The following is a 13,032-nucleotide window of genomic DNA, read 5'->3' on the forward strand; positions in this document are numbered from 1 at the left end:
AGATGTTATTTTTTATTTTAAAGCCAGATGTCCAGTCGTTGGATTTCTGCTGACTGACTTCACAGCCGTAGAATGATAGAATTATGTACACAAGTATACTTGTGCACAGACTAATCCTTTAATCTAGCGATGCTTCTCCACCTCTGCTCCCGGGGACTGTTTACATCCTGCAGCAGTGGGGCCGTGTCTTCATGGTTTGGGGACTCTTGAGACAGAACCAAGGGCTGCAAACAAAGATCAACTTCTTGGTTGGCAGTTCACTTTAGTGTGAGAGGAGCTACCAGTTAGTACATCTGGGTGCCACAAAAACTACAAACCCTGCAATCTGCAAGTGATGACCCATCATACAGATGGGACTTTGGTGTCAAAGGAGTTCAGGAGTGGTGCAGAGGCCAATGTGGTGCGTTTATCAGTGACAGGGTGGTGGTTTACTGTGGAATCTTTGTGGTAGGAGTATTTTGGGGGTCATTTGGCAGTTGTATTGCAGAAATGTCTCAGAAGGTCCCATTCATATAAATCCATCTAGTAAAAGTCCATGCACATGCTGCAGAAATAAGTGTATGGAAAACATTTTTACTTGCAAAGCTATTCTTTCAGCTGCAAAGCATTTTATTTCTATGGGCTTTCTCACTGCCTGTTTTACTGCACATGGCAGATTTTATTGTGCAGGACCATAAGCTTTATTTTTCTTTTCAATGTTTTTGTAAATGTATGTATTTTGTGTGTACTTAGAGCATGGTACCCTTGGCAACAATTGGTTTGGGGTTATGCAGACTAAAATAAGCTTGTTTATTATTTTTTGCTTTCTCTGGCCCGTGGGATGTTGGATTACATACTGGTACGGTTGGGCACAGGTGGGGTGCGGCATGTGCATGGTGTAGAGGGTTAATATGCCTATTTAAGTTGTTTAATGCATTTTCACCCAGCCTTATTATTTTACAGATCATTCTAGGACATTGTGCTGACACCTGCCCTTATGTGAAGGTCTTAGAGGTGTAAAATCCTTTTGAGATTTCTATTTGTTGTGGTCAAAGATTGTCCCTCCCATTGCCTTCAGGAACGTAATACATTGTTGAGACAATATCTCAACAATGTATTACGTTCCTGAAGGCAATGCGAGGGACTGTGCAGTCTTACAAACACATTGTTCTATGGCTGTGTGAGGCTTCTGTACAGCATTATGTTACTATGGAAACAGCCGAACTTACAGAAATCCTGCAAATCAAACAGAATTTAAATACTTTTTGAAGGCGCCAGCCACTGAACCTGCTCTTTCCATAAAGCATTAAGTTCTCAGACTTGATTTTTTTCCCCCTTAATACTGTGTTGTACAACAAGAATGCATGTTCTTGACATTTGTATTCCTACCCCAGCCTACTACAGTCTGTCGACATGAAGTTCAATAAACACCTCCTTCAGATCGCTTTCTTTTTTTTAAGGCTGTATTCACACATTGCGGGGCATGTTTTGCCATGGCTTTATGAAATCACAGCAAATGCATTGTGGTTTTGATGCAATTAAAATGTGGGGGAAAAATTCACTGTGGGTTCAGTAGGTGAACACAGCCTAATGTTCTTCTCGTTTGGGCTGAACTTTAATGGACTTCTCTCAAGTTCATAGCAGGTGAACTTGCGAACTGCTTGTAAAAAAACACAAGCACCTTTTGCAATTTACACCTTTATTAAAGCTCCACTCTGTTCTGAAGAATGGAGGGATTTTTACTTGTATAGTTTACAGTAGTTTCCTAGGCCACCCTGCATTCCTAGCCTGGCTGGTTACCCAGGTAAAGGAGTACATGGCATGAGCAGGCTTTATGATTTATAGCTCGTTCACGGCTCTTGCTGGTTCCCACGATCTGACCAACCTTAGTCCCCCCTGCACTTATTCCATGATGCACAACCACAGCTGCCTCTGGTAGAGAAATGGCAGAGTTTAGACCATGCCTCTGGTCCCAATCGTCCATGTTAAGGAGTGCACCTTCCTTTGGCGAAACTGGAAGCCGGTGACCAGAAGAGGTGCACTCCTGAAGATATTTGAGGAAACCCCTTTAAACATAAATAATGCCAACCACTACTGTATCTTTTAATCCTCTTCATGCAGTGGGCAATATTTGCTTTCGCACTTTAGTTGTAGTTTTAAAGGGAACCTGTCACCATGAAAATGCAGTCTAATTTGCAGGCTCCATATTGTAGAGGAAGAGGCGCCGAGCAGATTGATATAGTTTTGTGAATAAAGATTCTGTATCCTTTGCTCTTTCCAGGATTTTAGGTCCAGTGTGCGGTCCTATCACATACAGATATAGCTGTCAGTCACTGATAGGACCGACCACTGGACCTAAAATCCTGGAAAGATGAGGATTAAATTATGAAAATTCAAGTTGAACTTAATATTTCCTCACAAAACTGTATAGCAATCTACTCAGCACCCCCTGCTCTATAACATGGAGTCTGCATATTGGGCTGTACTTTCGTGGTGACAGGTTACCTTTTAAAGCACCGCTCCAGCTTTTCACTTGTGAGCACCGCTTCTGATCAGCCTGAAGTCAGAGGCTTTGTCACAAGCTCTCAATGCAAGTCTGTTAGTCAGAGTGAGGCTCTCATAGACTTGTATTGAGTTGTGACCTTTGGCTCTCTCCATGAAACACTGGGGCAGCCAGCAGGTCACAGACTGATGGCAGTGGCGGCAGTGAAATGGTAAAAATAACACACTTCCACCATTGTTTTTACGTTCCTTCTTTACATTGTTCATTGTACAGTAAAAATCACCTGACACATTAAAACATTATTTTCTAGTTCAGTATGATCAGTGATACAAATTTCTGTAGGTTTTCACATTTGTAAAAAGAAAAAAGTTTGTTTGTGACCCTTAACGTTTTTATTTTTCCATAAACCGAACTCTGTGAGCTCGTTTATTTTTTCGCATAGCAAGTGGTCATGTTTGATACCAATTTGTGTTGCATACCACATTTTTTTTATCACTTTTTTTATTGCATTTTTTTAGGGACATGTAGCAGCTGAAAAATCTCAATTCTACCATATGTTTTAATTAGTTTTATATTATGATTGGATTTTTATGGACATAGCGATACTAATTGGTTTGTTTTGAGTTTTTTTAATTTAATGGGGTAGTTCAGTTTTTTTCATGGTTTTTAAATTTTTTATTTTTACACTTTTAGTTTACCTATTGGATTTGAACCTGCAATCATTGCTTGTTTTATATACTTTAACCTGTATTTTGGTATGTGGAAGACTTAAGGTACCGTCACATTAAGCGACACTGCAGCGATATCGACAACGATGCCGATCGCTGCAGCGTCGCTGTGTGGTCGCTGGTGAGCTGTCACACAGACAGCTCTCCAGCGACCAACGATGCCGAAGTCCCCGGGTAACCATCGGGTTACTAAGCGCAGGGCCGCGCTTAGTAACCTGATGTTTACCCTGGTTACCAGTGTAAATGTAAAAAACAAACAAACACTACATACTTACATTGCTGTGTCTGTCGCGTCCCCTGCCTTCAGCTTCCCTGCACTGTGTAAGCGCCGGCCCTAAAGCACAGCGGTGATGTCACCGCTGTGCTCTGCTTTACGGCCGACACTGACACATTCAGTGCAGGAAGCTCTGAGCAGCAGCGCGGACGCCGGGGGATGTGACAGACATCAGAGGGGTGCGCTTAGTAACCCGATATTTACCCTGGTTACCATTGTAAAACATTGCTGGCATCGTTGCTTTTGCTGTCAAACACGACGATACACGCCGATCTGACGACCAAATAAAGTTCTGGACTTTCAGCAACGACCAGCGATATCACAGCAGGATCCTGATCGCTGCTGCGTGTCCAACACAACAATATCGCTAACCAAGACACGGATCGTTGTCGTTCTCGTTGCAAAGTCGTTTAGTGTGAAGGTACCTTAAGATTGCACCAGTGAGGGCCTTGAGCAAGCTAGCTGCTATTACAACTGATCAGCATCCTGATGATAATAGGCAAATGCCAGCTGTGTAGCACAGCCGGCATCTGACAAGTGGTATGGTTCAAGCTCAGCTCCTGAGACTACTCCATGTATGTGGGCGAAGCATAGGTTGTACTATTACGTCCTACTTTGGGAAGAGTTTGATATCCTAATAATTTCATAGAAGTAGGAAGCAAGTAGGATAAAAGTATGAAAGTCCTACATGCACACAACCCTGACTTACTAGTTAGGGTATTGCCTGAGATTGTAAAGTGCCGTGATTGTTTACAGCTTACAGCAGTGATGTCACAACACTGCACACCACTGTAGCGAATCACCAATTACTGCACAAAGGACTTGTGCACATATGCGTTGGTTATTCATTTTTTTTTTTTTTTTTTGCTCCTTTAAAAAATGGCGAGAATGACAGATACATGGGGCTTTCAGATGTTCCCATTGACTATAAGGGTAAGTTCGCACAGGGTGTTTTTGCTGCTTTTTTTCTGCTAATTTTCAGCTTCTTTTTTATAGTAGAAATCTCATGCACACACATTCGTTTTTTGTTTGATCAGAATTTTGTGCTTTGCTGAGTTTTTTGGACATAGAGCATGTCACTTCTTTCAGTGTGTTTGCTGCGTTTTATCACCCATTGACTTGAATGGGTGTTGAAAAAAACGCAGGTATCATTATTTGCTGCATTTTTTGCTGCTGAAAATCCAAGGACATTAGCATGGACAAAGAGGAAAAAAAACGCAACAAAAAAACGCACCTAAACCTGCGTTTTTAACGTAGCTTCTTTCGTGCCAAGATGATCAGGTTTTGCTGCAGAAAAAAACCAGCAAAAACGCCCTGTGTGAACTTACCCTATTGCTGTATTGTTTTGTTTGTCTTTTTTTGTTAAATCTGCTTCAGATGTTGCCTTCAATGCAGATGTGTGGAGCCGTAATATGTGAACAATGGGCTGTGCTCTTTAAATTCATATGCTTTTGGCTGCATTTAGATGGAGTGCCCATAACTTGGTGCAGGCTTGACTATATATATTCAAGTGACCATTGACATGCGCCAATTCAAATGGTTTGGGTACAGAGCGATTGTAATAGGTTTTCTGGACCTGGCATGAATTTAATGCAGTCATTCTGACTGTATCTGACTTCATATTGCACACTGTTTGGATTTAGCAAGATAAACAGTGAGTATTCCACTTTGGTTGTTGAAGTGGTCGTCATGTGACCGCCATGCGGTTTTTTTTTTTTGTATTTTTTTTTTTTCCTTTACGCATTTTCTCAAAAGAACATTGAGAGAAGCCAGAACGTAGTGTTAACTATCATAAGTGATTTGTATGCTTGTGTTCATGTACCAAGACGATCACTCTAGCAGGCAAACAGTGGAACTCTGGTAGTGTGCATACTGATTGACTGCATGTTGGCGAATCCTAACTGACTGCAGAATAAATGGCATTGATAGAAAAACCCCTTTATTACGATCATACTTTCCACATAGTTTGCTGCCAATAACAGTTATTTAATATCTGGCATAAACAATCCAATTGGGCGAACGACGAGTGTTGGTACAAGTACCAGTCAAAAGTTTGAACGTACCTGTTCATTGAACAGTAAACTATGAAGGAACTTGTATTTAAACAGAGAATAAAGAAACACTTGTAAAACAAACCGGTCTGTGTTAAAACTTTTATTCCTCAAAGCATCCCCCTTTTACTTTGCTTTACACATCCTTGGGATTCTCGTATCAAGTAGTCGCCTGGAATTGCTTCCAATGAACTGGTATGCTTAGTCAAAATTTCCTTTGTGGAAGGTGTTTGTGACAATAAGTTTCCTATTGTAGGGACAGTGTTGCTACACAGTTTCATACAATGATGAACCGTATTCCACAACTGTTCTAGCCCAGAATATGTCAAGAACTGATTAAATAAATTAAAACTGGCCATCATTACTTTAAAACATGAGTTAGTCAGTCTGGAATATTGCTAGCATCTTCAAGGTATCCTAAACTGCTGTTGTGAAAGCCATCAATTGTTATGATGAAACTGACTCTCATGAGGATTGCCCAAGGAAAGGAAGAGCAAGAATTATTCTTGCTGCAGAGGATAGGGTCATCCGAAACCACAAATTGTCAGCATCTCAGAAAATGGCCCTCATAAATGATGCACAGACATCAAGTAGCAGCCAAATCTCAACACCTACTGTGCGGAAGAGACAGAGATAAGAAGAAGCTGCTACTAACCGCTGCAAGAAGATACTTGTTTGGGTCAAGCAGCACAAAGAATGGACATTACATCACTGGAAATCTGTACAGTGGTCTGATGAGGCAAAATTTGAGGTGTTTTTTTTATATATCAACCTCCATGACTTTGTGAAATGTAAAAAAGGTGAAGTTGGCTTCTAACGTGTGGTGATCTCCATTAAACATGAAAAGAGGTGTATGATAGTCTGTGGATGCATTGCTGGTGTTGCCGTTGGTGAGTTATTTTAAATTCAAGACACAATTGCCCAACATGGCTTGCAGAGTGTTTTTCAAAGACATGCTGCCTCATCTGGCTTCCATGCGCTTAATGGGACTCCATAACTCCAGGCTATGAACCAGGAAAAAGAGGGATTGAGTCATCAGCCTTCACAATCACCCAACCTCACTCAACCGTATTGTGATGGGACAAGTGACGGGGAGGTAGCCAACATGTGTTCAGTACCTCTGGAAACTCCTTCATGACTGTTGGAAAGCCCCACTCCAGATGACTACTTGAGAGAGACTTGTTGGAGAGAATGCCAAGAGGAGAGATCTATAAATGGGGGTACTTTTAGGAATCTAAGGTTTAACACACATTCTGGATTGATTCACAAATGTTTGTTTACTCGTTGTTTCTATATTTATTTGCTGTTTTGTTACCTTCAGGATGAATCTACAATGTGTACATTCTAAAAAGAAAACCAAAACCATTGCACTCTTGCATTGTTTCAGAATCTCATTATTAATAGCCTGTAAATAAAACATGTCTCTGACACGTTTCTGAAATGGTGCTATAATAATTATAATACATAGACTGTAATAAACTACTAACATATAAACCGTACCATATACTTATAATGGGTATGCCAAGTTTGCTAGCCATGAAAAACGGATAAAACACGTACATTAAGAAACAGCCTTTTTAATGAGGCAATATAATGGGTCATTAAAGTCAGGTTGATGAAAGTTAAACTCAAGTGAGAGGGATTTTTGTAATTCTTTCAGGGTCGCAAGCCTGTATGACTGGAAAACTCCCACTGGGAAAGTTTTCATGTAGCAGTCTCGGTCTATAGATGAACAATCAGTAGCAATACACAATAGGGTTTCAGGTCATAGTTGATCTGTCATCATTTAGCTCTAGCGCTAATAGTTGCGACTACTTATAGGACTTTTCTGATTGTCAACTGTTAATAGCTGATTCTGTTCTGAAGGTAGAGCATTTGAGCTATATTTACATTCATTAATGCAGCTGTCTTTTTTTAGCATGTAGAAGGGGAAGAGTTGTAGTGAGATATGATCTTTTTAGATCACATTAACAAACTCTGGAGAACTCAGCTAATCACACAAAAGACCAGGGAAACCAGAAAATACCATTTTCTTCTGTAGAAATGGAGATGAGGAGAGGCTGTGGTTGGCAAGTTCATAAGCTTGAATGCAGGTAAGGGTACCGTTACACTAAACGATTTACCAACTATCACGACTAGCAATACGATCTGGCCGTGATCGTTGGTAAGTCGTTGTGTGGTCGCTGGAGAGCTGTCACACAGACAGCTCTCCAGCGACCAACGATGCCGAAGTCTCCGGGTAACCAGCGTAAACATCGGGTTACTAAGCGCAGGGCCACGCTTAGTAACCCGATGTTTACCCTGGTTACCATCGTAAATGTAAAAAAAACCAAACAGTACATACTCACATTCCGGTGTCACGTCCCTTGCCGTCTGCTTCCCGCACTGACTGTGAGCGCCGGCTGTAAAGTAAAAGCAGAGCGCAGCGGTGACGTCACTGCTGTGCTGTGCTTTACGGCTAGCACTCAGTCAGTGCGGGAAGCAGACGGCGAGGGACGTAACACCGGAATGTGAGTATGTACTGGTTTTTTTTTTTTTTTTACATTTACGATGGTAACCAGGGTAAACATCGGGTTACTAAGCGCGGCCCTGCGCTTAGTAACCCGATGTTTACCCTGGTTACAAGCGAACGCATCGTTGGATCGGTGTCACACACACCGATCCAACGATGACAGCGGGAGATCCAGCGACGAAAGAAAGTTCAAACGATCTGCTACGACGTACGATTCTCAGCGGGGTCCCTGATCGCTGCTGCGTGTCAGACACAGCGATATCGTATGGATATCGCTGGAACGTCACGAATCGTGCCGTCGTAGCGACCAAAGTGCCACTATGAGACTGTACCCTAAGAGCAGAGTGAATAACCATTCTTTATTAATTTATTATCTAAACCAAGTTATCTCCTTTTTTCACATTTTCCCATGCGGTTATACAACTAACTTGTACAAGTGACACACAGTCATGTAATAGGAGGGCATTGTTTGTGCAAATTAAAATATTTGCTTTAATTTGCACCCTTTTTTATAGTAAGAAAATCTTTTCTTGCTCAGTATACTTAGTGCTTGTTTTCAGTCTACTAAACTGTAGACGGCTCACTTTAGATGTAAAGATTTTTCTCCAGCTAATACAATGCTAATCGGTATCACTCACTATTGTCACTGGTAGCAATAAACCACAGCCATCACTTAGTCTTTGCATTGACTATAACATGAGTACATGTCTGAGTCTATGAAAGGTTACATTTTACACACAGGCAGCTTAAACACACATTTTGCACCTGAAATATGACTTGCCTAAGTGTGAACAAGAGTTGTAGACCATATACATGAATTTTGGCTAACTACACTCAAATGGGTCTCAGAAATGCCTATACCCAAATCTGCAGCATCTGGACAGTGTTCTGTCTGTGCCTGAATTGTAGATGTAGTAGCCGAAAAGTTAGGACATGGACCAGGGACCTGCAGCTGTCGGGGAACTACAACTTTCACCCTAACAGCCTGTGGCTATCGGGAGATGCTGGAAGTTGTAGTATTACAACAGTTGTAGCCCAACCTCCTCCTCCCCATCTCGGATGTAACAAATAAAAATAGTGTAAGGTATCCTGGTCATTCCGAGAGCGCAAGTATAGAGAACAGTGTTGTACACTACTATACTCTTACAAAATGTGGGTTCTGTCAATTATTATGGTGGTACTGATTGTATTACTTTGATTTGTATTACTGTTTATGAGAAAAAATATATACAGTACATATTTGTACCATGTTAGCCAGTAGATAGGTAAATATTTAGAATTGAGACTCCTCAGTAGCTGATACCTTTTAATGGCTAACTGAAAAGATGGTAACACATTGCAAGCTTTCAAGACTACTCGGGTCTCTTCATCAGTCATAAAATCTTTTATGCTCATGAAGAGACCAGAGTAGTCTCGAAAGCTTGCAATGTGTTACCATGTTTTCAGTTAGCCATTAAAAGGTATCAGCTACTGAGGAGTCTCAAATCGTAATATTGATCTATTACTGTTCAGGAGCCAATGTGATCTTCTTTGACTAAAGGAGTTTTGTTTGTTTTTTTTTCCTGTTGAAGTAATCATAAGACAGTGGACCATTCCTTTTCTACTTATATCATAACTGTCTGCAATATGGGCTGCATGCTAAATTTGTCGATAGTCGCTATAAAGTACAATCAGGTTACTCCTTTAAACTTCAGATCTGTTATGGATAATTGGAAGCTGCAGTCTGGATGGCTGCTAGGGGGAGGGTGCTGTGAAAACCTGAAGGGAAGCACTGTATCATGGTGTGCTTCTGTTACCCATGTGCAGAGGTGCTGCTATGTGTGTGGAGCTTTGCTGTGTGCATGAGCCCTTATCTTGGGGTCCTTGTAGCAAGGTGTCAGAATTTAAACCTATCCAAAATTGTTTTGCTTATTTTTTGCCAATGGAAATGCACCCGGTGACCCAACATATGCCAAAAAGTGTCCTTTTGACATGTTTAGGGAATAGATTAGTCTACTGGTTCTTCAACATGGAAGCCTTGATGGAATTGTAGCAAAGACCATTTTGTAGCATATAGCTGCATAAATCTGGCATTTATTTTCAGCACACACGTTGGGAGGTTCACCTGTATGTGGTAAAGGTAGAATGTGACTGAACATGGCCTTTGTAGGACTTATTCATATGACCTTTTAGCTTTTGAATTATTAAGGTCTTTGTTCTGTCTAACTAATCGTCTCCTGAACCAAACGAACAGCCATACCTATGTCTATGAATCCACTAGTTTGGGCCTCAAAACCCACAGCTTGGCCAAGGATTAGCGTAGAATATGGCTGCTATACAATTGAGGGAATAGGCTTTTACTATGTTGTATTCTCCCTTTATATCCATACTGGCTTTGGAAACTGACACTTTAGTCTGCTGTAAGATGTGTGACCTGTCATATGGGCTCCCACAATGCAGATCTGTAGATTTAAGCTGGCATGTTGTGGGGTGTTCCTGTTTGTCTGGTTGTGCAGCCATAGCTTTTTATTCTGCAAATTAGTGTGATCGAGTGCATTTGTCAGCACAATTTAAGGGGAATGTATTATGTGATTTGTGACAGTTTGGTGGCATATTATGTGATTTGTGACAGTTTGGTGGGAAATTATAGGAACCATCCATATTTGTAAAGTAATTTGTAACATTTTTATTTGAAAAGTACAAAGATTAAGTGGGTAGGGTTATCCAGTAGAAGGTTGGGCCAAAATGCAGAAATTAGTGTCAGTTTTATACAAATCTATGCTAACAGCCTTAGAGGTTTTTTTTTTTTTTCACTTTGTGTTTAGGACAGCCCATGATGTGCACCCCCTAATGCTTTTGGTGCATTTAATTGTAATGTACTTCAATTTGACTGGTGTACAAAACCTCACTCTTCCCTTCTGTCGGTTCTGATTCTACCATCGGCTGGCGATTGTTATTATGCCAAACCAGTGGCGTTATGTGAACAACACAGATGCACAGGTAGGGGCTTTCTTGTGCCATCATGCAGCCGCACAGTCCATGTTGACGGCATCTTCAAATACGAATAGTATAGTAAAGCCCAATAGATTATTGGAATGGGTTAAATAACAACTTGGGTTTGACGTAACTATGACCTGTACCACCGGTTGCACTATGAATTATGGCTTATGAATTACTATTTCCCAAATTGTGCCTGCAACACCCCATTCCCATAATCCCTATTCCCCTCCCCTGTCACATTTATTTTCCTTGCTTTGGCAACACTAAATGTATTTTGGTCCTGCCAATAAAGCCTGTTTGAGTTGGTGGCGTGGCTATAGTATGATGGCTAACACAGATATACAGTGTATATATACCATACTATGCTGTCCGTATTTCTGTTACATAGTGGTTGGTGGTGTATCTGGACTACAAGGTTACTCAGATCCCAAGTTGTTTGTGCCTGCATGCTATGAGGCTATTTCTGGGGGTTGGTTGAGGAGAGCACATGTGTTGCACAGTCAGAGCCTCCCTTCTAGGGGGCTGGCCAGCTGTGTCCTACCACCTCCTCTCCTCCACCCCCTACAGCCGCTGGTGTCCTGGCCTCCTCTCCCCTGGTTGTGCATGGAGGGAGAAGTAGCCAGCCGCATTCCTGGAGGCTGAGGGATGTGCAAAAAACCAGTGGAAAATTCCAGCCCTGCAGCCGGGGAGAGAGGGAGCGAGAGAGTGAGGCGAGGAGGAGGGGGGAGTAGGATTTGGACGCTGAAAGGAGATTGAACAACATGCTATTCCTCTCTCTCTCCCCCCATCTGTGCTCTGTGTTACATGCTGAGGGCTGGCACTGCCAGGTCCCCTGCCTGCTGCTAACTGCTGCCTCCCTCCCTCCTCTGCTTCTGCCTTTCTAATACATCCCTTACAGCTTGATTCTTTTTTCCTATATCTTTGCCTCTTAATCACTACCCCATCAGTGTGCAGTCCAACTCCCACTTTCCTGACTTGTGTGCGTTCTGATTTCCCCTACTTTTCCACCACCACCTCCCCCTCTCTCTCTGGCCATGTCTCCCACACCTTTGCTAAGCTATTTTATTCTTGCATGCTTTTCACGCTCCATCTCTGCCTGCATCACCAGCTCTCTCCCCTTGTCTCATTTCTGCTTTCACTCCTTGGCTTCTTTCTCTAAGCTTTTTTCCTTCCTCCCTTTCCTTTCCACTCTGTGGCGTCTGCACTTTTTCCCCGCACTCCCACCCCTTTCCTTCATTTTGCTCTGTCCTCTCCCCTTTGCTGTCTCCCTCGCTTCATTTTGCTTTTCTTGCTCTTTTCCCTTTTTGTGCTCTCTCTGCACTTTTTTCATGTTCATTTCATTGCACTCAGCTTTTTCTGTCCTGTGCTTGCTCTATGATGAATTTTTTTCTTCCAGTCTCTGAATTTCTTGTCTAGTGCGTGTTCTTTTATACTTGTATATGCATTATATGAATAATAATGGTTCTTTAATTTTTCCCTGTCCGTTGACTTGTTTACCTGCTCCCAAGCCTTAGGTACACCATTGCATGACTTGAAGCTCTCGGCCTGTCCTGGTTATGCGCACTCTGCCACCCCTTTCCTTTTCCAGCTGGCTTCCTCCTCCTCTGCGCCCACCCCTTTTTCCTTTTAAACTTCATGGCCTGTGTGCGCCATGTACCACCTCATCCGGTACTGTCACCTCTGTGTCACAGCTGCTGCTCGCTTTAGTTCTTACTTGTGTCGCCCTGCATTAATGGCAAAGCATTACAATGTCAGTATGAGATGCTAAAACCTCTCCCGGCCTGGTGCTTGTAGAGTTGCTGAGCACAAGTAAGTATGCAGTTAAGCAGATGGTTACCATGTGGCTTTTTATCCCCCTTGGGGCAGAGTCTTGAGGGAGGAAGTGTTTATTTGGAATTCCCACCCTGTAAATAGTGCCAGGAAGGGAGGAATAAAACCGCTTTGAGTGCGCGCACACTCTGTGCTGCAGTTTTTCTTGACAGAATACCTTCTCCTTTTACCCAGAC

General features: G+C 42.1%; 1 protein-coding gene across 4 annotated transcripts in view; it reads left to right on the plus strand.

The window, feature by feature from the left end:
* AHDC1 (AT-hook DNA binding motif containing 1) overlaps positions 1-13,032 on the plus strand; it is a 137,455-nt gene that overhangs the window by 9,635 nt on the left and 114,788 nt on the right. For 2 of the 4 annotated variants that reach the window (XR_013223846.1, XR_013223845.1), the window contains exon 1: positions 11,652-12,835. The exons of the other annotated variants lie outside the window; for them this stretch is intronic. The gene's annotated coding sequence lies outside the window, so the exon portion shown is untranslated. Of the gene's footprint in view, positions 1-11,651; positions 12,836-13,032 lie in introns of those variants that run through there. 4 annotated transcript variants of the gene reach the window in all.

This window comes from Ranitomeya variabilis, chromosome 3 (assembly GCF_051348905.1).
Source record: "Ranitomeya variabilis isolate aRanVar5 chromosome 3, aRanVar5.hap1, whole genome shotgun sequence".
NCBI classification, from domain to species: Eukaryota; Metazoa; Chordata; class Amphibia; order Anura; family Dendrobatidae; genus Ranitomeya; species Ranitomeya variabilis.